The sequence below is a fragment of the Podarcis melisellensis genome, assembly GCF_964234715.1.
Source record: "Podarcis melisellensis genome assembly, chromosome: 4".
In the NCBI taxonomy this organism is placed as follows: domain Eukaryota; kingdom Metazoa; phylum Chordata; class Lepidosauria; order Squamata; family Lacertidae; genus Podarcis; species Podarcis melisellensis.
The window spans coordinates 31,888,762-31,911,824 of NC_138531.1; the positions used below are offsets into that span (position 1 = coordinate 31,888,762).

The 23,063-nt window shown below is 43.1% G+C and overlaps 1 long non-coding RNA gene across 1 annotated transcript; it reads right to left on the reverse strand.

The window, feature by feature from the left end:
- Positions 1-8,350: 8,350 nt before the first annotated feature.
- On the reverse strand, positions 8,351-22,951 carry LOC309368036. Its single transcript, XR_014167499.1, has 2 exons — positions 22,826-22,951; positions 8,351-8,613 (listed from the first exon to the last, which is right to left on the reverse strand). It is a non-coding gene; the product is annotated as an uncharacterized lncRNA (long non-coding RNA).
- Between the last annotated feature and the right edge of the window lie 112 nt (positions 22,952-23,063).

Here is a 23,063-nt window from a genome sequence, read left to right on the forward strand (position 1 = left end):
CCAATAGTGCCTATTAAACACCAAAAGTGCAACCTTATTCGTGTTTTTTTTAAAAAAAGAAGTAAATCCTATTGAATTGTTGCACTCCCATCACTAACCAAAATAAATCAAATCATTCGTTCATATTGGATTGTTGCAGTGAGACTATCATATTTCACCTTGGGGTACAAATTGAGACATTATGACCCTATCGGGTGTATAGTACATGTTTTAGTTTTCATTTGTTGTCTAGCATTGATTTGAATGCACACTCCTGCTTTTTAAGCTTCCTCTCATCTTTCATTTTCATTCTTGCTCTTTCTGTTACTTGGGATTTGTTATTAAGCACATTGGCACAAGTCTCTTAGGTTCTCCTTTGAACTCCAAACTACTCCACATTGGATTGCATAATTAGCTGGCTCCCACAAGTTGATGCTGTAACTCATCATCCTCAGTTAGCCTTATTGCTCATACGCATTCTTTGCCCTGAGCATGTCCTGTCTGAAGGAAACCATCAAAGCTTTCCCAAGTACGCCTAGTAAGCATCTTTCTAAGGCCACCTACTCCTTTGAGATTCAAAACTTCCTCACATTTTTCTACAGCAGCTAACTCAATCAGCACAGGCTGACCTAAAAAAAAAAAACAGATGTGCAGAAGGTAGACTGCTATATTTTGATAGATCTCTGGTTGACTGTCAATAGATCACAAAATATATCCATCTCCCAATTATTTAACAGCCTCACCAACGTGACTTTTCTCACTTAAATAAGCTGCTAATCAGGATTAGGTTTTGGGGGCAAAACAGTTCTGGTCACTGTACTGGGTGCTGTTCTGGGTACTGAAAATGATTTCCTAGGCTCCAGATGTGTGGGGAGTCCTGTTCTTTAAGTCTCAACTGTATCATTTGAGTCTGGTTAGTAGGAGGGTTGTAGCTCAGTAATAGAGCATCTGCTTTGCATGCAGAAAACCCAGGTTCTGTTCTGGGCAATTGTAAGTAGCACTGGACTGGGAATGTCCCCAAATTATAACCACAGGGAGCTATGTGGACAGTACTGAGCTAGCTCAGCCAGCTTAGTGTAAAGCAGTTTCCTATATTCCTATGCTCTTAGATCTTGAAATTCTACTATAAAACAAGGTAAATCAACAAGCCTGATCACCCTAACCTAAAGGATGTAACTTTTAACAAGATGAAGCAAACAGTTGAATAGTCTCTAGGCGGTTTCAAATAAAGGCAGAGGACCCTATGAATTCTATACAATTTGTGCTCAGAATCTGTTTTCTACTCTTACCCCTTCCTTGAGTAGCTCTGGACTCCTTCGACCTTTCCTCAAACATCATTTCAGTCTCTCTATTAGTCACGCAGTACTCCCTGTCTTTAGGACATTTACATATAAGCCAACCTGATATTTTATTTATTTCCAAGAAAACTGATGTGAACATTCTCTTGCCCAAGCCTTCCCTCCTTGATCTGTTAGAGCATTAATGGGCATTCTTTGATACCACATCACCACAAACCAATTGCTGTCACCCAAGGCTTCATCATACTAATATCTTTGTTTACAAAGAAGAAAGGTAGCTATGTTGGCTTATGAGTAAGAAACCAATCCATAGGATAGCAATACCTTTATTAGAATTAATGTTACCAAGCCGGATGTCAGAAACAGTGAACAAGTTTTTGAGTTCCGGTTTGTAACTGGATGCTAAGCAATTTATGCATGTGTGTGTGTGTGACCTGGATTGATATTAAAGCCATAAAGTTTGCATTGGTCTCGATCTTACAATGGAATGTGTGAAGACATAGAAGGTTGAATACACTGGGCTCTCGTAGGCACTATACTGGTTTCCTGTACATTGTGATATAGGGATGAAGAAACATAATGGCTGTTTCCCCATTTTTCAAAACATAAAATCTAGAACCGTCTCCCACCTGAAGCAAAATACAGATCCCCTTTGGCAAAGAGCAGCAATAAATGTAGAAATGGCATTTTTAAAATATTGGCAAACCACAATATTATTTTTTAATAGACAGTCTCTTGTCACTTTCAGAACTGTCACTTTCAGGGGTTTAATTCTCACATAGCATAGGGGCCTATTGAATTCTTTGATCTCTGATAGTGAGTGGGGTGAGGGAAAAGCTATCTTTGAACTTATGTCCTGTGCTTAAACTTTTGCATGACTGGGCCTGGTAGTGGATGATCTGTACTATTTTCCAACCAGAAAAGTATTGTATTGCTTTGCAATTATACAAGTCTACATCAGATATATAGGATCAGCTGTCTGTAACCAAGACCAGCTCAGCAGCATTAGTTAGCTTCTAGCAACGTTTAACAAGGTGCCATAATCAGTGTCAGTCCATTTGTCTGTCTGACTCAATGCCATCTAACTGACTGGGGCAGTGGCTCTTCAAGGTTTCAGACAGGAGACAGTCCCAGCCCTAGATGCAGATGTCAGGGATTGACCTTCTGCATGCAAAACACATGTTCTGCTGCTAAGCTATAACAATATTTGGAAGGACTGGTAGAAAGCAGCCCAAATCCCAGTGATAGTATTAAAAAAAGGTGTCTCCAGAGGACAGGATCACACTTCAAAACGACCTTGACAGATTAGAGAACTGGGCCAAAACAAACAAGATGAATTTTAACAGGGAGAAATGTAAAGTATTGCACTTGGGCAAAAAAAAATGAGAGGCACAAATACAAGATGGGTGACACCTGGCTTGAGAGCAGTATATGTGAAATGGATCTAGGAGTCTTGGTTGACCACAAACTTGACATGAGCCAACAGTGTGACGCGGCAGCTAAAAAAGCCAATGCAATTCTGGGCTGCATCAATAGGAGTATAGCATCTAGATCAAGGGAAGTAATAGTGCCCCTGTATTCTGCTTTGGTCAGACCTCACCTGGAGTACTGTGTCCAGTTCTGGGCACCACAGTTCAAGAAGGACACTGACAAACTGGAACGTGTCCAGAGGAGGGCAACCAAAATGGTCAAAGGCCTGGAAACGATGCCTTATGAGGAACGGCTAAGGGAGCTGGGCATGTTTAGCCTGGAGAAGAGGAGGTTAAGGGGTGATATGATAGCCATGTTCAAATATATAAAAGGATGTCACATGGAGGAGGGAGAAAGGTTGTTTTCTGCTGCTCCAGAGAAGCGGACACGGAGCAATGGATCCAAACTACAAGAAAGAAGATTCCACCTAAACAATAGGAAGAATTTCCTGACAGTAAGAGCTGTTCGACAGTGGAATTTGCTGCCAAGGAGTGTGGTGGAGTCTCCTTCTTTGGAGGTCTTTAAGCAGAGGCTTGACAACCATATGTCAGGAGTGCTCTGATGGTGTTTCCTGCTTGGCAGGGCGTTGGACTCGATGGCCCTTGTGGTCTCTTCCAACTCTATGATTCTATGATTCTATATTGAGGTACTTTCTAAAACATGCCTTTTCAAGTGACTCAGAATTCAGGTTTTTTCCTGACAAGGGACTCAAGGCAGCTCACAGATAAAAATAAGAACATTTGTTGTTTAGGACACAATGCCTTCTGGAAACATTTATTTACAGATACTTGGGAGGGAGCCCTCTGACCACAGTGAACATTACTTCTGAGTAAGCATGCATAGGGTTGCTCTGCACATACAGTAAATGATCATCATGCCTAGAAACTGATGCAAAAGAGGACAGTGTTTCTGTACCTTAGACAGTTGTGCCAATGAAGAAATCTCAGCAGGTGGGCTTTGTAGGACAACTTAACCTTGCTGAAATCCACTCTTTTATACAACTGTTGAAGGTGCAAGAGTTAAAGCTGCAAAAGGTCCTATTCCCCTCACCAGCTACACATATGTATTCATGTTTGGAGGGAGGAGGCTGTGACATGTTTTTATGGATATGCCTTTGGGGTTGCATCCACATTTCTGTATGGTATGCATGTCTAAAATTCCCTGAAAATTATCTCCCAGATTGCGTGTATGGCGTGGCACTTAAACTAGCAGTCTGCCACATTTCCCCATTCCTCACATTTAAATAGCCTCCCCTACCTGCCTTCATGGTGGTTTTATGGGTAGGTTGGTTTTTTTAATTTAAGATCACTGAAACATGAAAAAAGTGATAGCGATGGAGGATCCTTAGGTCACCCCTGAGTGAACTTGAGAAATCCCCACCTGTTAGCTACTCATTCACTCCCTGCAAAACTGACAGGGTGCTTAAAGCGGATTAGGGGTAATTTATAGTGAAGTGGTGTTGAACAAAAACCAATCTCTCAACCATGCAATGCTGTACATATCTACTCAGAAGCAACTCCCATGAAATTCAGCAGACACCCCCCCCCCCGGTAAAATAGGTTTGTTAACCCTTATTCCTTCCTTATCGTGCTCACAGTTCTAGTTGCTGATCACTTAAAGCATTTTAAGGGCAATCCTGGTTTTGAAAAATTCATCCTGAACTAGGGTTGCTCTTGTTTGGGTAGAGCTGGGGGGTCAGGTAGATGGAAGTTTGGAGTACTGATACCTTTGGGGGTGATCAGCCACCCTTCAATTTCAAAACCAAATAAACCAGAATTGTCCCTATTCTAAAAATAAGCCTGTCTTCACATGCAGTGGAATTCACTGCCTCCGTGCAAGGGAAATCAGGACACTACATTTGAAGAAAGCTGAGATGAGAAATCATATTGCTTGTAATTACAACCAAATTATCATTGCAGCTGCCAGCAGCTCTGCTGTATAAAGTATGTGAAAAGTGGGCCTGTAAACCAGATGTAAATCTCTTAGTAGGAACAAGTCCTATGAAGGGTCGAACCCATGTAGCTGTGGGCAAAAAAGATTTAATGGAAGAAGAATGCAGGGCGGGTGCAATCTCTTGTTCAGAACGCTGATGTGGCACCAGTCAATTCATTCATTTGTTCTGCTCAAGCTTGTGTAGGAGATGTGATTCACTGCAAACCTTTATGCCTCAGACAGCACAAGTTGTTTTTTTTAAATGACCACCACCTGTCTGTCATGCATATGTTTTCCTACTTCTCCTGTTTTCTCTACCATCTTTTTAGTCATTGGTCCTTGGAATAGCAATATAATGGTTACACACACACACACACACACACACACACACACAGCCCCATCATATAGATTCCACTCCATTCAGTTTTTTCTTACCTCCAAGGTGACTTTGTTTAATTAACACTTGCTTTTGCAAGCTTCCATTTCTAAACTTGGGAGGACTGTCTTTCTTGACTGCAGATACGAAACATTAACCAGAGTACTGAATGGCTTTGGGAAAGGCATGCATTATCCAACAAAGGCTAAGCACCCCCAGTGGTGCAGCAGAGCAGCAATGCGGGGGAGTGCAGCTACAGAACTCCCCCCCCCAGCAGTATTGGTGATGACATCATCTGGCAGAGCAGTATTTGCAAGTATTTTAACCCTGGGGAGTTGTAAAGCAGGTCTGGCCTGACACATTGCTCCTTAGGTAGGCTGGGCTTAGTCAGTAACTGTCTCAAGGGCATACAGCGAACCTGATGGTTGAGCAGGTATGTGAACCCAGGTCTTCCTAGCCAAAGTTCAAGTATTCACCGTTCTTTGCCAGCTTCCTAGGGACTCAGCTACATTAGTAAAGAAAGTGTTTTATAAGCATTATAACACTGTGACATCAGATGGAGCTGTGGAGTCCTGTCTTTCGCCAACATGATTTCCCACTTTGAGGTTTACAATGCGTTTTCCTGAAACACATTTTTGATGTGTCTAGATCCAGCCCTAGTCTATGACCATCAGCTGAGCCTAATAAATTGGGTGCTCCTTGGGTTGGATCAACAAGAGCTGGCAGGGATGTGAGTTTCCCTTGGGGACTATGGCTGTGAGGGCTGGCAGTTGAGCTCCTGATATAATTCATCTCAGTTTTGGGGGCAGTCTAATCCAAGAGGCCAGGACTTCATCTTCCTATAAGGCTTCTTGTACTCTTTGGTTTCTAACCCTTCCCATTAGTTCCACCATTTTGTTGGCTTCATAATGCTGACCAAGAGTATTCAGCCAACTAAGACTTATTCATAATGAAACAGCACTCACACAGATATTGCTGAGTAATCCAAGACACACCCTCTGCCTGGGAGAGAAGCAATTCAATAACGCTGCCAATCATACTGTGGACCAGGAAGTGACAGACCAGAGGCCAGATTCCAAGTCTGGAGAAACCACATCTAAATCAGCATGTATACAATGGCCAAAAAAAGAAGCGCAAGAGCGTGATCCCTTAGGCTGTAAGTGGAGCACGGCGATTATTTTTTTGCAGTTATAGACAGTGACTGAAACAAGAAGCCATTGCCTGATCTGCATGTGCTGTAGGTGGTAGCCATAGCACTGAAGTTGCTGTGGTAACAAAAATACTGTGGAGGCTTGCTAGGCATTGCCTTTACCCAGGACGGCATCCAACTTACCTTTCCATGTAGAACTATGCTATTTTTAAATATGAGCCCATTGAAAGCACACGTGCCGCAGCAGCTGCTGCCACACACTATGGTGTCCCTCCTCCTCTGTCAGTCCGTCTGCCTGCCTTTCTTCTTCGCTCCACTTGCTTTCCCTTCTGCCTCCTTCCTCCCTTCCTTTTCGTTCCTCCTGCTACTCTCACCCACGCTCTCCCTCTTTCTTCTCTCAGAGCCCTGCTGGGCACTCTGCTCATAGCACAGCCACCCGATTGGGAAGCCGCCCCCCAGGGCTGCTGTGAAAGCCCAGGCCAGCAACTGAATTCCTCCACAGAGGCACCCAGAGAAGCCTGTGCACCTCACATGGCTGCCCAGAGCAGCGGAGGAGTGCCCCAGGGAGCACATGGATGGGCAGGAATGTTCCTAGCCACTCCCAGAGTGGTGAGGTGCGATTTTCATGTCCCCCTGGGCCTGCACCCTTAGTAGGGGCCAATCTAGCCAACTGCTAGGTATAATAATAGTAATAGTAATAGTAATAATAATAATAATAATAATAATAATAATTTATTTATACCCCGCCCATCTGGCTGGGCTTCCCCAGCCACTCTGGGCGGCTTCCAAAAGAATATTAAAATACTGTGATACATCAAACATTAAAAGCTTCCCTAAACAGGGCTGCCTTCAGATGTCTTCTAAAAGTCTGGTAGTTGTTGTTCTCTTTGACATCTGGTGGGAGGGCGTTCCACAGGGTGGGCGCCACTACCGAGAAGGCCCTCTGCCTGGTTCCCTGTAACTTGGCTTCTCGCAGTGAGGGTGCTGGACCTCAGTGTCCTGGTAGAACAATGGGGGTGGAGACGCTCCTTCAGGTATACTGGACCGAGGCCATTTAGGGCTTTAAAGGTCAGCACCAACACTTTGAATTGTGCTCGGAAATGTACTGGGAGCCAATGTAGGTTTTTCAAGACTGGTGTTATATGGTCTCGGCGGCCGCTTCCAGTCACCAGTCTGGCTGCTGTGTTCTGGATTAGTTGTAGTTTCCGGGTCACCTTAAAAGGTAGCCCCATGTAGAGCGCATTGCAGTAGTCGAAGCGGGAGATAACCAGAGCATGCACCACTCTGGCGAGGCAGTCCGCAGGCAGATAGGGTCTCAGCCTGCGTACCAGATGGAGCTGGTACACAGCTGCCCTGGACACGGATTTAACCTGTGCCTCCATGGACAGCTGTGAGTCCAAAATGACTCCCAGGCTGCGCACCTGGTCCTTCAGGGGCAAAGTTACCCCATTCAGGACCAGGGAATCCTCCACACCTGCCTGCCTCCTGTCCCCCAGAAACAGTACTTCTGTCTTGTCAGGATTCAATCTCAATCTGTTAGCCGCCATCCATCCTCCAACCGCCTCCGGACACTCACACAGGACCGTCACTGCCTTCACTGGTTCTGATTTGAAAGAGAGGTAGAGCTGAGTATCATCCGCATACTGATGAGCACCCAGCCCAAACCCCCTGATGATCTCTCCCAGCGGCTGCATGTAGATGTTGAAAAGCATGGGGGAGAGGACAGAACCCTGAATCTTACAAAGGAACTCTCGGATATATAATTGACAGATAGATAGTTGGAAGTCCCTTCTACTTATTCCATTCTTATCTTTCTTTACCTTTCTATTCTGTAATTATTTCCTTTAATATTATTATCTCTTTGTTCTCTTTCCTTTCCCTTTCCTTGTCGTTGTTGTTGTTGTTTTGCTTTGTTCCAGACTTCTGTATTATTTGTGGTCCTCTAATTCAAGGTTAAGGCAGGGCTAACATGCAGATGAAAGTGATGGACAGATGATGTAGGACCTTATGTGAGAAGAAGGGAAGATTTCCCAGGGTGGGAGGTTGGGAGAAGAAAGGGAAGCTCCTAGGTGAGAGCTAGGAGGTTTCACATTTCTTTGTGTTGGTCAAGTTAAGATTTGCCTGTGAAAGAGGACTTTATATGCCTTTTTACTTTTCATTTTTTAAATTGTAGTCTATTAATAAAACCTTACAAACTAAAAACCAACAACAAACCACCTGCAAACCAGAGTAACCCCTGCTATAATTGCTTGATGGCAGTTTGCATGGCTGGAGAAGTGGTGTGAGCCCTTGGTAATAGTGTGAGCATCATTCTTGCCTAACAAAGGTTTGGGCTCGTGTCTTGATGCACATCCTTCTTGTCCCTGTTGCATCAGAGCAGGAGCCGATGTAGACACACTTCCATGGCCCTGTGTGAAGACAGAACAATCCCCTTCTCTATACCAGGAATTGCAAGGACGGGAAATTCATTAAAATGCATGATGCCTGGAAGCTCCTTTTCCACTGATACTTCCAAAACACACTCTGCTACCATCAGTGATAGAATGAAACATGCAATGTCATTTCTGTACAGATGTGCAAAGGCACATACAGCTGTAGGAAGAACTTGTAAGTTTCACTCTTTTTGCTTCCTTCTATGCAGGTTTAAAAAGGAAAAAAATACATGTGAGTACATAATAACAAGTGAAGATTATACGGTTTTGCCATGTATACATACTGTATATGCAGAAAAATAGGCACCTGCATAATGTTCACTTATTTATTTAAGAATATGTACCTTGACTCACATTCCCATACATATACCATGTAGCACCCTGAAAGTGGTACAGTCTTTCTTGGCTAGGAAGTGGGATATACATTTTATCCATCAAGTCAATCAATCAAGAAAGAAAGTAGTGAGAATTTGTGAGAAGTTGACCTAAAGTGTAAATTTTATGATTTTAACAAGAGGTGATTATTTGCTTCCCTGCTCTTATACCGGGGAGCTTGTGAACTAATCTGCTTTAAGGCTGAATGCCAGAATTGCCTGAGTAGAATCAATCAGTGACTCACTTGACAGCCATCCACATTTCGGCATGCTCCGAGACACACGTTGCCGTTGAGAAAATTTGGTTACAGTCACCAGAGATATTATCACCGTATAATGTTCACTATACATAAGCATTACTGCTAAGAAGGCGGCTGAGGCCTGTGAGACCAAATTTCTTGCTATTGTTCCTTGGAATTCTGACAACTGTACCGTTATTTCAGTCATTTATCACTTGAGGAGCCGGCGGCTGCACTGGGGGGTGTTCAGGGGCATCTCCTGATGCCACACAGCCTGGAGCACCCCTAGGCCGTGCCGGGTGGTGCAGCACCTCCTGATGCAGAGGAGACCAGCAGACAAAGGTAGGAGTGGGGAGGGGGAGAGGTCATGGCTCAGAGATAGAAGAGGGGCAAAGCTGAGAAATAATGGGAGGAGCGGGGAAAAGCAGAGCTGGAGCAGCGGGGGAAAGCAGAGCTGGAGCAATGTTATCACCAGAACCCGGCAAGCAGTGAAAGTAGGAGAGCAAAGAGCTAAGAGGCAAATGGCCTTAAGCAGCCGCCGTAAGGTTGGTGCTGCTGTTGGTGACTGAGAAGGGAAGGGAGGGGGGAGATTACTCGAAGCAACACCATTGTTCCAAGAGGCTACCTTTCTAAGTCTCTTTCTGTGAATATTGAATAAAATACTTTGGTTAGAGCTTTTCCTGTCTTTCTATCCCTGGCAGCTGGCTGTGTGTGTGTGTGGGGGGGGGGATCTGTTTTCCTGATGACTGACACAACATCCATATTAGAAATGTTGCGGGGTATAACTACGTGGGAGACATTTGCATTTAAAGTACATTATATACGCAGCTGATAACAGCAATTTGCAGAAGGCTTCCTGCAGATACTATCTTAACAGGAGGTCCATTCTATACGATTCTGGCCCTTGAGTGCAGTGGCTCCCTCCCACTGCATATCAGACAGGCCTTGTCTCTATTATCTTTTTGGCACACGCGCAGAAGCGGTGAATCGCAATGCGTGCGTGCGCAGACGCACCACTGCCGGTTGCGCTTTTCATGTTGTGAATGGGCCTCCGGAACGGATCCCGTTCGCAACCAGTAGTACCACTGTAGATTAATCTTCAGTTTGCTACCCCCCCCCCCGCCACTTTATCTCCAGCCGCATTTCCTGTAAATCTATGAAATGCCTTGAGTTTCCATTGGAAAATGTCCCCGTCCTTGCCTGCAAGCTCTGTGGGAGGTTTAAAATGCCACAAATTCTGCTGAGGGGTGTGATTCATTGAGCAAACAGTGCCCTGGAGTTGACTACTCACAGAGGAAGGTGATACACAATTGGAGTTTCAACATTCAACTCTAAGGCATTCGCTGGAGCACGTGTTTTGGCAAGAGCCTCTCCAGTTTGCTTTAGAAGGAATGATGTAACCCAGGGTTATGCATGAGGTGACCAGCATGAAGTCACATTGTGTTTACAAATGATGCAACAGTGATATGCTGGAAACATACTGTATACTAATACTGATCTCCTGAGTCTTTAGGTGCTTAACCCCAAGTACTTACTATCTATCTATCTATCTATCTATCTATCTATCTATCTATCTATCTATCTATCATCTAACTACCTACCTACTTACCATCTGAATAAAATCCAGAAGGGATCTGCAATTAGTTAGGAACACCACATTTCCCCCTTAGTACCCACTCCTGAAAACAGTGCATTTTAGAGCTAGTTATTTGACCAAACTCTTGCCAGTTTACGAAAGAAAATGCCATTACTGAGCTGCATCTCCAAGTGATGCCCTCTGCTGTTTTGGTTGACTGCTACAACAAGGTCCTGTACTTTGTATTTGTGGTCAACCTCAGGTGGAAGACATCACTCATTACCTGTGAGCTTGCCCCTTATAGGTAAATGTAAAGGGACCCCTGACCATTAGGTCCAGTCGTGACCGACTCCGGGGTTGCGGCACTCATCTCGCTTTATTGGCTGAGGAAGCCAGCGTACAGCTTCTGGGTCATGTGGCCAGCATGACTAAGCCGCTTCTGGCGAACCAGAGCAGCACACGGAAACGCCGTTTACCTTCCCGCCGGAGCAGTACCTATTTATCTACTTGCACTTTGATGTGCTTTTGAATAGGGAGACCCAAAAGATCTGTTTCTGAAACCATTGTTCACACAAGAAAGCAGGTACATTCCAGCAGAAGTTTTATTTATTCAGTTTATTTATTTATTCAGTTTATTTTGTATGATAATAATAGCTTCATAACACAAAGTGGCCCTTTATGCACCGGTTGCAAAAAATAAATAAGGAAAACTGAGTTGGATAACATTGCTATATAAGCTGTTTTGGAGATTCAGAGGTTTATTTTGAAATCAAGCTAGGTTTAAGCTTGTTGGTGTCTCTGGTATCTTCTATCTATTACAACTTGGGTGTAGGCTCATATTACGGGTGTATGTTCTGTATTATTTTATTATTATTATTATGAATGTCATGGCTTTTGGCTAGAACAATAAACTCATTGATTGATTGATTGATTGATTGATATATAAATGAAGACTGAGATTGTTCAAAGCCCATGGGATACTGACTGACTGTTGAGAGTTAGAGTGAGGAATGAAAAACAAGAGGGAGAGGGGAATAGATGGCGTGGCTGGAAACCTGAACCGGAGAAGCACCCTACGCTGCAATAATTTGTTGCAGGGCCACACTTATGATGACAAATGACTGGAGTTACAGACAGTACCGTACAACCATACCTTGGCATAGTAATTATTCTGCAGCTCATTTAACATGAACGAATGCACGGCCCTAATGCATGAACTGTCGACTGCAACATGATATAATTTCCCATCATTATAGAAGCTTAATTATTATAAAACAGCCACAGCAGGTTGTGATGAATGAGTTGCGAAGGTTGGAAAAAACAGGAGTCATTGCTAAGATAATTGGGCATATTTAATAGAATGATAATTATACAGGTCCCTTTTGTTCCCAAGGTATGGCATTTGAGGACTGCAATGTGTGATCAGGACGTGCTCTCAGGCTTTAAATAAAACCAAAGACTTGCAGTGAAAGGGTAACTGTGGGAAATCATACAAAGTTGGAACACACACAGCATGGGCTCTGTTTACAGTTTCCCCCCCTTTTTGTTCCGGGGACCTCCATTATCAACATTGCTCGGAATATGCTTTCAGGGGCGTATCATAGAGCATAGCTGAAGATACTCCATGCTTCTGAAATTGTACTATACATGCAGAACTCAGAATTAGACACGAAACCTCTTGATACCCCAGCTTTGAAATTTAAAAGCTACAAGGTTTTGACCTTGATGGCTGTGAAAATGAAATCGAAAGCATAGGAGGAAATGTAGGGAATGAGTAGGCAATGAATTGGCCTGCACAGTAATCACTTGACATGCCCCTAACACACCAGAGAACTCACACGGGCTGAATGGATATGAAGGGAATGTCTACAGAAAAGAGGAGGAATCAGCCAACAACCTCATCTTTCAGCTTTAAGTGAGAATATAAGAAGTCATCAAAGTAAAAAAGAGGAGGACCTGTTTGCTCTTGTGTTGAATAAAGATCCCAAGAAGTAAAAATACAAGCCACTGGACATGACATGGAGGAGGTAGCTATCTTGTAATATTTATCAATGCCTAATTAGTAACACTGATGATCTTTACTGTGATCATGTTGGAGAAAGGACTATAGAAGACAGGAGCAATGATTTTTCTTTCTTTCTTTTGGAAATTTTATTGAAATGTATTGCGTAGGAATATTAAAACATATATTTGGTTTATGAGGTATTCACATATGCAGTGCAGTATTTATGTTCAAGTATCAATTATAACGGATAGTGGCTCAGCTGGCATGGCACATTAAAGTTACTATAGTTAATGTAATTTATGGCTTAATGTGACTGTGTGACGTGCTCATACATACTGCTTCAATCTTTTCAATTTAATCCTCACTCCACTTGCTGCCACCTCATCAGAAAACAGGTCATTATTCTAGTTTCTTGTGTTATCTGAACCTGGACTCAGAGTTTATTTCTCCCAAACAAACTTTAGTTTGTGCTTGTGGGTTTATTATTTTTTTTTTTTTTGGGAGAAAAACAAACTATGAGCTTCAATTCAAATGTGGTTGAGTTTGGATGGCTTGTTTCCTTTCTGGTGCAGCAGGAGTGGGAGATGAGTACATTAAAAACTTTTGACCAGTGTGTACCAGCATGCTGCTTATTCACACTAGACCATAGTCTATTTTAAGGTAAAGGGACCCCTGACCATTAGGTCCAGTCGTAACTGACTCTGGGGTTGCGGCGCTCATCTCACTTTATTGGCCGAGGGAGCCGGCGTACATCTTCTGGGTCATGTGGCCAGCATGACTAAGCTGCTTCTGGAGAACCAGAGCAGCACATGGAAACGCTGTTTACCTTCCTGCCAGAGCGGTATCTATTTATCTACTTGCACTTTGACATGCTTTCGAACTGCTAGGTTGGCAGGAGCAGGGACTGAGCAACGGGAGCTCACCCCGTCGCGGGGATTTGAACCACCGACCTTCTGATCGGCAAGTCCTAGGCTCTGTGGTTTAACCCACAGTGCCACCTGCGTCCCTATAGTCTATTTTAGCTATGGTTTAATGTGGCATGTGAACCAGAGCTGTGTACATAACCTTGTCAATGAGGTGCTATACTATATATAAAGAATCACTACAAATGCATGTGAATTGCAGAGAAAAAGCTATGCAAGTATTAATATCCTGAACTATTCTATTATAAAAATCTTGTTCTACAGTGCATTGATTAGGACACTCCTTTCTAAGGTCTGATGCTAAAACTGTCATGATCTGACAACTTAACAGCAGCAAGACTGTGTCAGCAAAACTGCCTACACAGGAATCATCGTGCTGCAGGGTGGGAAATACTACAAAATATTTGTATCTGTGAATGCTCTAAAAGTAGATTTCTCAGTAATTGTGTGGAATTATTACAACTGTAACGTATAACATATGTTATGTACAAGTGAGTACGTGCAGTGAAAGAACACCAATAGGAATGTGCTAGATACAAAATCTTAAGTGTTTGTTTGTTTTAATGGCACTTTTCTTGGCTTGAGGCCCGGAACACTTGGCATGAATTATTACTGCATTAAAATGCAGTTCTACTTTGGAAGAACATTGTAGGCATCCATATTTATTCTGTCTCAAGCAGTTCAGAGCTGAATTGACCCTGTTTTCGAAATATATTGAAAACTTTCCGTACCAGTCTAAAAAATCATAAAATAAATAAAACTGATGGATAAAAGCTACTGTTGCCGTCTCTTTTATTTGCTTAGCTTTCACAGATAGTGTGAGTTCTGCAATCTTCAATTAGCTGTTAAAGTTGGGTCCAAGTATTGCAGCCAGAGTAATATGCTAAAATGGTTTACCTGCTGCTGTTGATAATGGCTTTCTGTTGATATCCAAGGGCTAAACTGCGGGAGGACAATTTTGCAGTGAGCCCTTGGTAAATTACAGTGAACGGTGAACATTCCTGCTACAGTCAATGGAATCGGTCAGTGCGGTCAAATCTCTCCCCAGCCCAAGGCATTTCAGGACTGGAACAGAGGTCAATGTTTGCTCACAATGAGGCTGCAGTGCTAGCTAACATTAAATAGGCTTGTCTTTTTTGTCACATTAACACTACATCCACACCATACATTTACAGCAATTGTATACCACTTTAAAAGTTAGATGGACCAAGGGACTGACTCAATATAACACAGTTCCCTGTGGTTCCTGTTCTGATTACTTCATCATCACTTTCTCTCCTCACCTCTGCTCATAGAATTGTATTTCCCTTGATCATGACACCACACCAGGCACCCCCAAACTCGGTCCTCCAGATGGTTTGGGACTACAACTCCCATCATCCCTGACCATTGGTCCTGTTAGCTAGGGATGATGGGAGATGTAATACCAAAAAGATCTGGAGAGCCGAGTTTGGGGATGCCTGCAGCACACCATACCCCACAACTGCCCCGTTTTGACTGAGACATTCTGGATTTACAGAATGCTCACCCCAGGGAGGTTCGCCTGGCGCCTTCATTATATATTTTCTGGCGCCAGGCTAAAATGTTCCTTTTCAACCAGGCCTTGGGTTGATTAATATTCTACATGGGTCTATGGGGAGGGGGTTATTGTCTAGCTGTTTTACTTCTTTTCACGTTTTTATCCTGTATTTTACTCTGTGAATTGTCCTCAGATCTTATGATGAAGGGTTGTATATAAAACTAATAAATAATAATAAAATAAAGCCATTCCCAGCTTCTGATTGGGTCCAGTAGCAACAAAGCCCAGATACTGAAGCCAGGTACTGTCTTGATAACAGCATTCGAAACTCCCATTGTTCTAGGCGCATTTTGCGACAGGGAATTAATTTCATTAGCGCGAGCAGTTTCTGAGCTTGGGGTGCAGGACTACAGTGGTACCTCGGGCTACATACGCTTCAGGTTACATACACTTCAAGTTACAGACTCCACTAACCCAGAAATAGTGCTTCAGGTTAAGTACTTTGCTTCAGGATAAGAACAGAAATCATGCTCCAGCGGCGCGGCAGCAGCAGGAGGCCCCATTAGCTAAAGTGGTGCTTCAGGTTAAGAACACTTTCAGGTTAAGTACAGACCTCCGGAATGAATTAAGTACTTAACCTGAGGTACCACTGTATGCCTAAAATTTCAGATTAAAACTACAGAGTGGAAGGAAAGAAGGACCTTTTTCTGCCTCCCCACTTCCAGCTACTCCCTGAAGCCTGGAGAAGAGACCCCTTTAAGAATATTAGGGGGGTGGGCAGGGGAAGGACTTGATCATGTGAAAAATGAACAAAATATTTTAGATGCAATTCATTCATTTTCAGCTTTGTATTCTTGATACAAAAAAGCACGCCTAGACATTCAATTGTTGCGCCCATATCTAGGTTTACGGTGCTACTTAGCTCCTAGCTTTCATATCTCCCTTTCCAGCACTGCTTGATAATTCAGTTACAGCTTAAAATGCATGCAAAAGGAACCCAATAGCCATTCGCGCTTACAGTAACTGGTAACAAAACAATCACATTAGCGTAGCTAAGTCCTCAGCATGAAAAAGATGGAACTGCAACTAATAACGAAGTTAGATTCTATTTGTTTGGGCTTGAACAGAGGCTGATTTGCTTAGCTGTGCTAAGATGACTCTGTTATATATTACACAGAGACAGACTCTGGTACAGACTGGGTTGGAGGGGGAGGGATCTAAAAATGCAACAGCTTTGGGTGTCCCATTACCAAGCAGAGTCACCTTCATAGCTCCAAATGGCTTGTAATCTGGGTCATTAAAAGGCCATCTGCTCTTGCACAAACCTGCCCAGCTATTAAGATCATCCTCAGAGGTCCATTCTCCTAGTATCAGCAGCGATAATTTGAGATAGGGCATTTTCTATTCTTGTGGCATCCCATCTTTGAAACCCGGTGAAAAATTTGCACAGGCCTAGCTGTACTGGCAGCCGAATACAGACCATTGGTCCATCTAACTCTGTATTGTCAACACTGACTGCAGCGGCTCTCCAGGGCTTCAGATTGTGGGGAAATCAGCTTCATATAACCAAGATTCTTAACTCTATTTTAATGCATGAGGGGGTTAAGACCATAGAGTGAGCTGTTCTGCCAGGTTTAGCTAGGTCACGCCCCCATCATTGGGAGGAAGTGTCATCAAACTTTGTTCTTCCTGTTCCACCATGTGAGCGCCAAGGAGTAAAGAGTTCTGAGCTGGCTGCTGCAAGCTCAGACTGTATGGCTTAAGCAAGCCACACAGTCAAACCTCGGTTCTCCAATGGTTCCATTTTCGAACATTTCGACTCCCGAATACCAAAAACCCAGAAGTAAATGTTCTGGTTATTGAAAGTTTTTCAGAACTCGGACGTCTGATGCAGCTTCCGATTGGTTGCAAGAAGCTCTTGCAACCAATCGGAAGCTGCGCCTCGGTTGTTGAACGTTTCGGAAATTGAACAGTCTTCCGGAACGGATTTCGTTTGACAACTGAGGTTTGACTGTGTTTGTGTTTCTATACAAATAATTTAAGAATGTTCACCACTTTGGAGCCTAGGTTTTACTGCTTTTGTATTCTGACTGATGTATGGAAAAGCACATGGATCTGACCTTTAAAAGTTTGTAAGTAAACCATTTTTAACTTACCCAAATGTGTGGTCTTTTTCTGTGCCAAGGGCAGAGGGAAACTTTGGAAGGAACTTAGAAAGGGTGTTTTAAAAGTCTAACACTTTACTTTGCTGTATATTTTGTGATTTTCAATCTCTGCTACGGTTCTCTCATCAAAGAGTACTTGCCCCAAACCTGGATCTTGGGCATCCAGGGAATTCTCCTTATATTTACCTAGTTTTCTTAACACCAAATAAAGCCAACATAGATAAGGAGTCTTTCCTAGCCCTGACTATAGATGCCGGGCTTTGAAACTGGGACCATCTGCATGCAAAGCAGATGACCTATCGCTGAACTACAGCCGTTCTCCCCAAGATTCCACTTACACTAGCCCTGGCCAGCATGGCAAATGGTCAGGGGTGACAGGAATTGTAGTTGTGGAAGTCAAATATCTGCTCTGCCTTAGGGCAGGGATGACTAGCTCTGCCAAGGGCAGCAATGACACATTGCTGGGGATGTGTGCTTCATCATATCCCTGACACTTAGAGTCTACCTGTAGGTTTCCCAGCAAATTTAAAAAATAATTTTCTGACAGTAAATGACAAATACTTAGTAAAGTATTTTAATTCATCTTCTCGGAGAACTTTAACTTGCTTATAGTTTATGGTAGTTAACTCTCAAGACTATAAAAATGTCTGAAACTAATTTCATTTTCTATTACAGGCTATGCTGCAGAGCTAATTTTACATCTACAGAACATTCAGTTCTTGCTTTTAAAAATGATATAATGGGAAAATATGTTATGGCTGAGAATTATATGCATTTTCTTCGCCTCTGGGGAATGTTTGTGTAATCAAGGAAGACTTTTCATGTCCAGGGTAATCTTTAAACACACTAGTCTGAAAAATATATGGGGAAAGAGAGTGATAAACATAGTTGCCAGCTAAAAACACCAAACATATTTGAACTATATAAGAAGATTTACTGTACTTTTGGCTATTTGATGAGCTGGCACTTCAACAGAAACCATGTGGCTGTTTCTCAGAAAAAGGTCCTATTCCCTGTGGATTTGTTATTCTCAATTAATTCAGTTAGTTTTGTCATGGTTTTGGAAGCCATTATTTGGCCCTGCATTAAGCATTCTACATTTTTGTTAACTGTCAGGGGCCATGCTGGGGAGGGCTGCACTGAGGAAGAATGGTGGGAGCCACACCCTCCTCCTTATCCTGAATCTTCCCAGGAGCAGGAGGACAGTATAGATTTGGAACAGTGGTTTGCAGAAGGGCATAGTTCAGAAGGCAGAAGCTGGGAAATACTAGATGGGGAATTGCTAGCAGAAGAGCAGAGAGAGAGTTAACAGATTCACAGTCTCTGGATAATATCCACCCCCCTTCCCCAAAGTCTCAGAGAGCTCAGAAAGTCTCAGAACAGAAAGCACAGAGACTACAAACTCAGATTACAAAACGTAGGAGTGACATGGATTAATAGGGACGGAGGGGGGAGTGACCTTAATTGGGAGCACTGCCATTCTTGTTAGATGTGTTCTTTTGTCCTTCACTATGTTGTGGGTTAAACTACAGAGCCTAGGGCTTGCTGATCGAAGGTCGCGGTTCGAATCCCCGTGACGGGGTGAGCTCCTGTTGCCTGGTCCCTGCTCCTGCCAACCTAGGCGTTCGAAAACACATCAAAGTGCAAGTAGATAAATAGGTACCGCTGCTCTGGTTCGCCAGAAGCAGATTAGTTATGCTGGCCACATGACCCGGAAGCTGTATGCCGGCTCCCTCGGCCAATAAAGCGAGATGAGCGTGCAACCCCAGAGTTGTCCGCAACTGGACCTAATGGTCAGGGGTCCCTTTACCTTTACCTTTTTATGTTTATTAAAGAAACTAACTGGTAATAATTCCCTTTCGTTTGATCTGCTCTTTTACGGCCAGGGGGGCGGAAGCCAATTCTCCAAAGCCTGTCATTAACCGAGAATTAGATGTGATTCAAAATGTGCTTCTTAAAGTCGCTTTTAAGAAAACTCCCCCAGTGGTGGGGTGGACCAGGACCAGGACTGTGTATCATGAAGACTGATACTGGGAGTGGAAGCTTCCCTTCTGGGACTAACTGTTCATGGGACGGTTTAGTTTGCATGGAGCTCAAGCCTTTGAATATGTGCTGAGACACATATTGCATTAAATTGGCCACCCTCCTAACTACATCTGCATAGGATTCCGGGCTTAGTTTAGTCTTGCATTGATTTATTAAAGGAGGGAAATGATGTGGAAATCTCAAGGGAGTGCAGCGAAAGGTCAGTATAAGTAATGTCCTAAAACAGGACTCGCCAGCCACACAGCTTTACTTTTCTGTTATGCATTACCGGTACATCATCTAGACTGTACAGAAGAGGAATGAAAAAGGTCTTCATGTGAGATGTGCCTGGGGCTGAGCAAATGGTCTTTCATGCAAATAAGGCAAGCCAAATGGTACACAAGAAGGGGCAAAACTTCCTAGTCAATCAGGGGGAAATAACTCCCCTAATTAGAATGTCTAAAAATCTTTTTCTCTCTTTTTTGCATTCTGAGATCCTGGATGAAGCTCATTCATCTTAGGTTTCCTGAAAGTTAAATGTGTTGGTTTTTTGCACTTGGCTGATTCCATTTACAATGGAATAGAGCTATATTTTGCTCTGCTGTTTTTACTGTACCATAATTAACTGGTGGGCTGACAAGATGCTATCTATCTGTGCAATTTGCAATTAATTTTTTTTATAAAAAAGCAGTTATTTAGAGTCTCCTTCTGTCCCCAGGGTTGTTTCTTATGGCACAGAGCAATGACATTGTTTATGAGTAGGTTCTTACTTAAAACAAACTGTGCTGATTATATAAGGTGCCTCCTACAGAAAAAAAGCCATTTTAGCAAGCTATTTATTAAGCGTGTGGATAGGGCAAGTAATTTCACTGCTGATGGTATTTACTGAACTGTAAAAATTCGGTTGCAACAGAAAAAAAATAAAGATCTGCCTTGCTTTCTCTGGATCTTGCTCCATCCATTCTTCTCTGACAGATAATGGATGTAGGGGGATGTAGTTCCTTGATGGGGAGTTGGGCTGTAAAAGCCAACCCCAATTGTTTTCTACAACACTGGTCTATTCCCTTTCCCTGCAAGCCTGCCTGTCACCATTGCCTTAGATCAGGGCCCTAAGTTGTCAAAAGCCAATTTCGCTCTCTAACACCTGCCATGAAGAATCAGAAAAAGGTTAGACTGTCAGGAGGAAGCCATTTTATTTTACAGCTATTTAAAAATTGCTGAGGTTAATGGAAAACCACTGTCAAAGTCCAAATTGTCAACCACCCCTACATCTTGTCACTGAACTGCTGTATATTATTTCGCACCTTTGCCCCCTCCCTTTATCCATTTTAAATTTGTTTATCAATAGTCCCAATGCAAGGAAGACAAAAATACAGCTACAAAGGGATTAACTTATTATGTACTTTGTGTTGTTTAAATTGCCATTTTATGTTGTGAAGTGCCCAGAGATCTATAGGTATGGGGTAGTATACAAATTTAATAAATCATCATCATTACCATCATCTTTTATATGACCTCTCAGCTATAAGTACCATTGAGTTTATGCTGGTTTACTCCCAGGCAGAGTTCAAAACTCCATTGATCTAGGCTCGTTTTGTGACAAGGAATTTTATTAGCGTGAGCAGTTTCTGAGCTCTGGGTGCAGTAAGGTAAAGGTAAGGGTAAAAGAACACTGGATGGTTAAGTCCAGTCAAAGGTGACTATGGGGTACAATGCTCATCTTGCTTTCAGGCCGAGGGAGCTGACGTTTGTCTATAGACAGCTTTCTGGGTCATGTGGCCAGCATGACTAAACCGCTTCTGGTGCAACAGAACACTGACGGAAACCAGAGTGCATGGAAACGCCGTTTACCTTCCCACCTCAGTGGTACCGCACCCAAGATTTCAGATTAAAACTGCAGTGGAAGGAAAGGAGGACCTTTTTCTGCCTCCCCCCTTCCAGTCACTCTCTAAAGACCGGAGAAGAGACTCTTAAAAATATTAGGGGGGCAGGAAGAGGAAGTATGGCTTTGGTTTTTTTTTGCAGTCTTCAGATGAGGACTAGACTATGTGAAAAATTAGCTGCAGTTCATTCATTTTCAGCTTTGTATTCTTGTTATTTAAAAAGTGTGCTTAGACATTCCGTTGTTGCGCCCATAACCTAGGTTCAGGTGCCATTTAGCTCCTAGCTTTCATATCCCACTCTGTAACACTGCCCCCGGGTCAATAGATACACGAATTAAGCCTAGTTTCTTCCCCATATAATATACCGTATACAGCAGGAGTGGGGAACCTTTGACATGCCCACCATGTTGTTGAACTACAACTCCCATCCTCCCTGGTCACAGGCCATGCTTGCTGGGGCAGATGGGAGTTGTAGTTCAGCAACATCTGGCGGGCCAAAGGTTCCTCACACAGTAACTGCACAGCTCAATGCAGAGTTCTGCACATTCACTTCTTTTGAACTGAATGGCTTTTAATCACACCTAACTTTGAGTAGAATCTAGCTGCATATTACTAGCAGAGTAATATTCCAGTCAGATCCTTGCAGTCACGCGTTCTTCACCTCTGTGCTTTTCAAGAAGGTTGGGGAACCTTGTGATACTTTGGATATACTGTACACTATATGGGATCCACTGCATTTCGCTTACAGTTCTGTGGTTAGTGGCTTTATGATCCTGTGATTCTAAGAAATATATATAGCATACATTCTATGATTTCCTATTGATATCTGGGAAGGCTAGTAACTCAGCGGTGGAGCATCTGTCTTGCCTGTAGAGATATTTGAATATAATAATAATAATAAAAATAAATAAAATAAAATAAAATAAAACAAACAAATAAATAATTTTTATTATTTGTACCCTGCCTATCTGACTGGGTTGCCCCAGCCACTCTGGGCGCCTTCCAGCATCTACAAAAACATGCAGATATCAGACCCTCCATGTGTCCCTATTTTCCAGGGACAGTCCTGGATTTACAAAAGCCATCCCAATTTCTTATTTGATCTCAGAATGTCCCACTTTTCCTTAGGACGACCCTATTTGCATCGGAGAAATGTTGGAGGGTATGGAGTTCAGACCCCTGAGGCATCTGAAGACAGCCCTGTTTGGGAATGGTTGTTGTTTTTTTTAAAAAAATGCTTAATGTTTTATTATGTTTTTATTTATGTTGGAAGCAGCCCAGAGTGGCTGGGGCAACCCAGTCAGGTGGGAGGGGTAGCACTACTACTACTACTACTATTAGATAGGATGGCCCTATTTTCATCGGAGAAATGTTGGACGGTATGAGATTTTCATTCACTGGGAAGCCGCAGCATATGACAAACTTTAGTAAGGAGCACATATAAATAAATATAGGCACAGCGCAAAGAAGGGTTCCCACCTGCCTGGAAAATCCCACACGCAGGTCCTTCTCTCAGGTGCAGATACGGAAATGCACTGTGCACGCGATCCGCGCTCACACGTTCGCGGGGGGGGGGATGAGGAGACTCTAGATTGAACTCACACGCCTCGAACCCAAAGTTGGCGCTTGTACAGAGAAGCAAAGCGCGCCGCCCTTTGAACTAGGCTCCATTTTTCCGCCCTTGCTTTGCCCCACTAGACTCTGGAAGCTCCTCCTG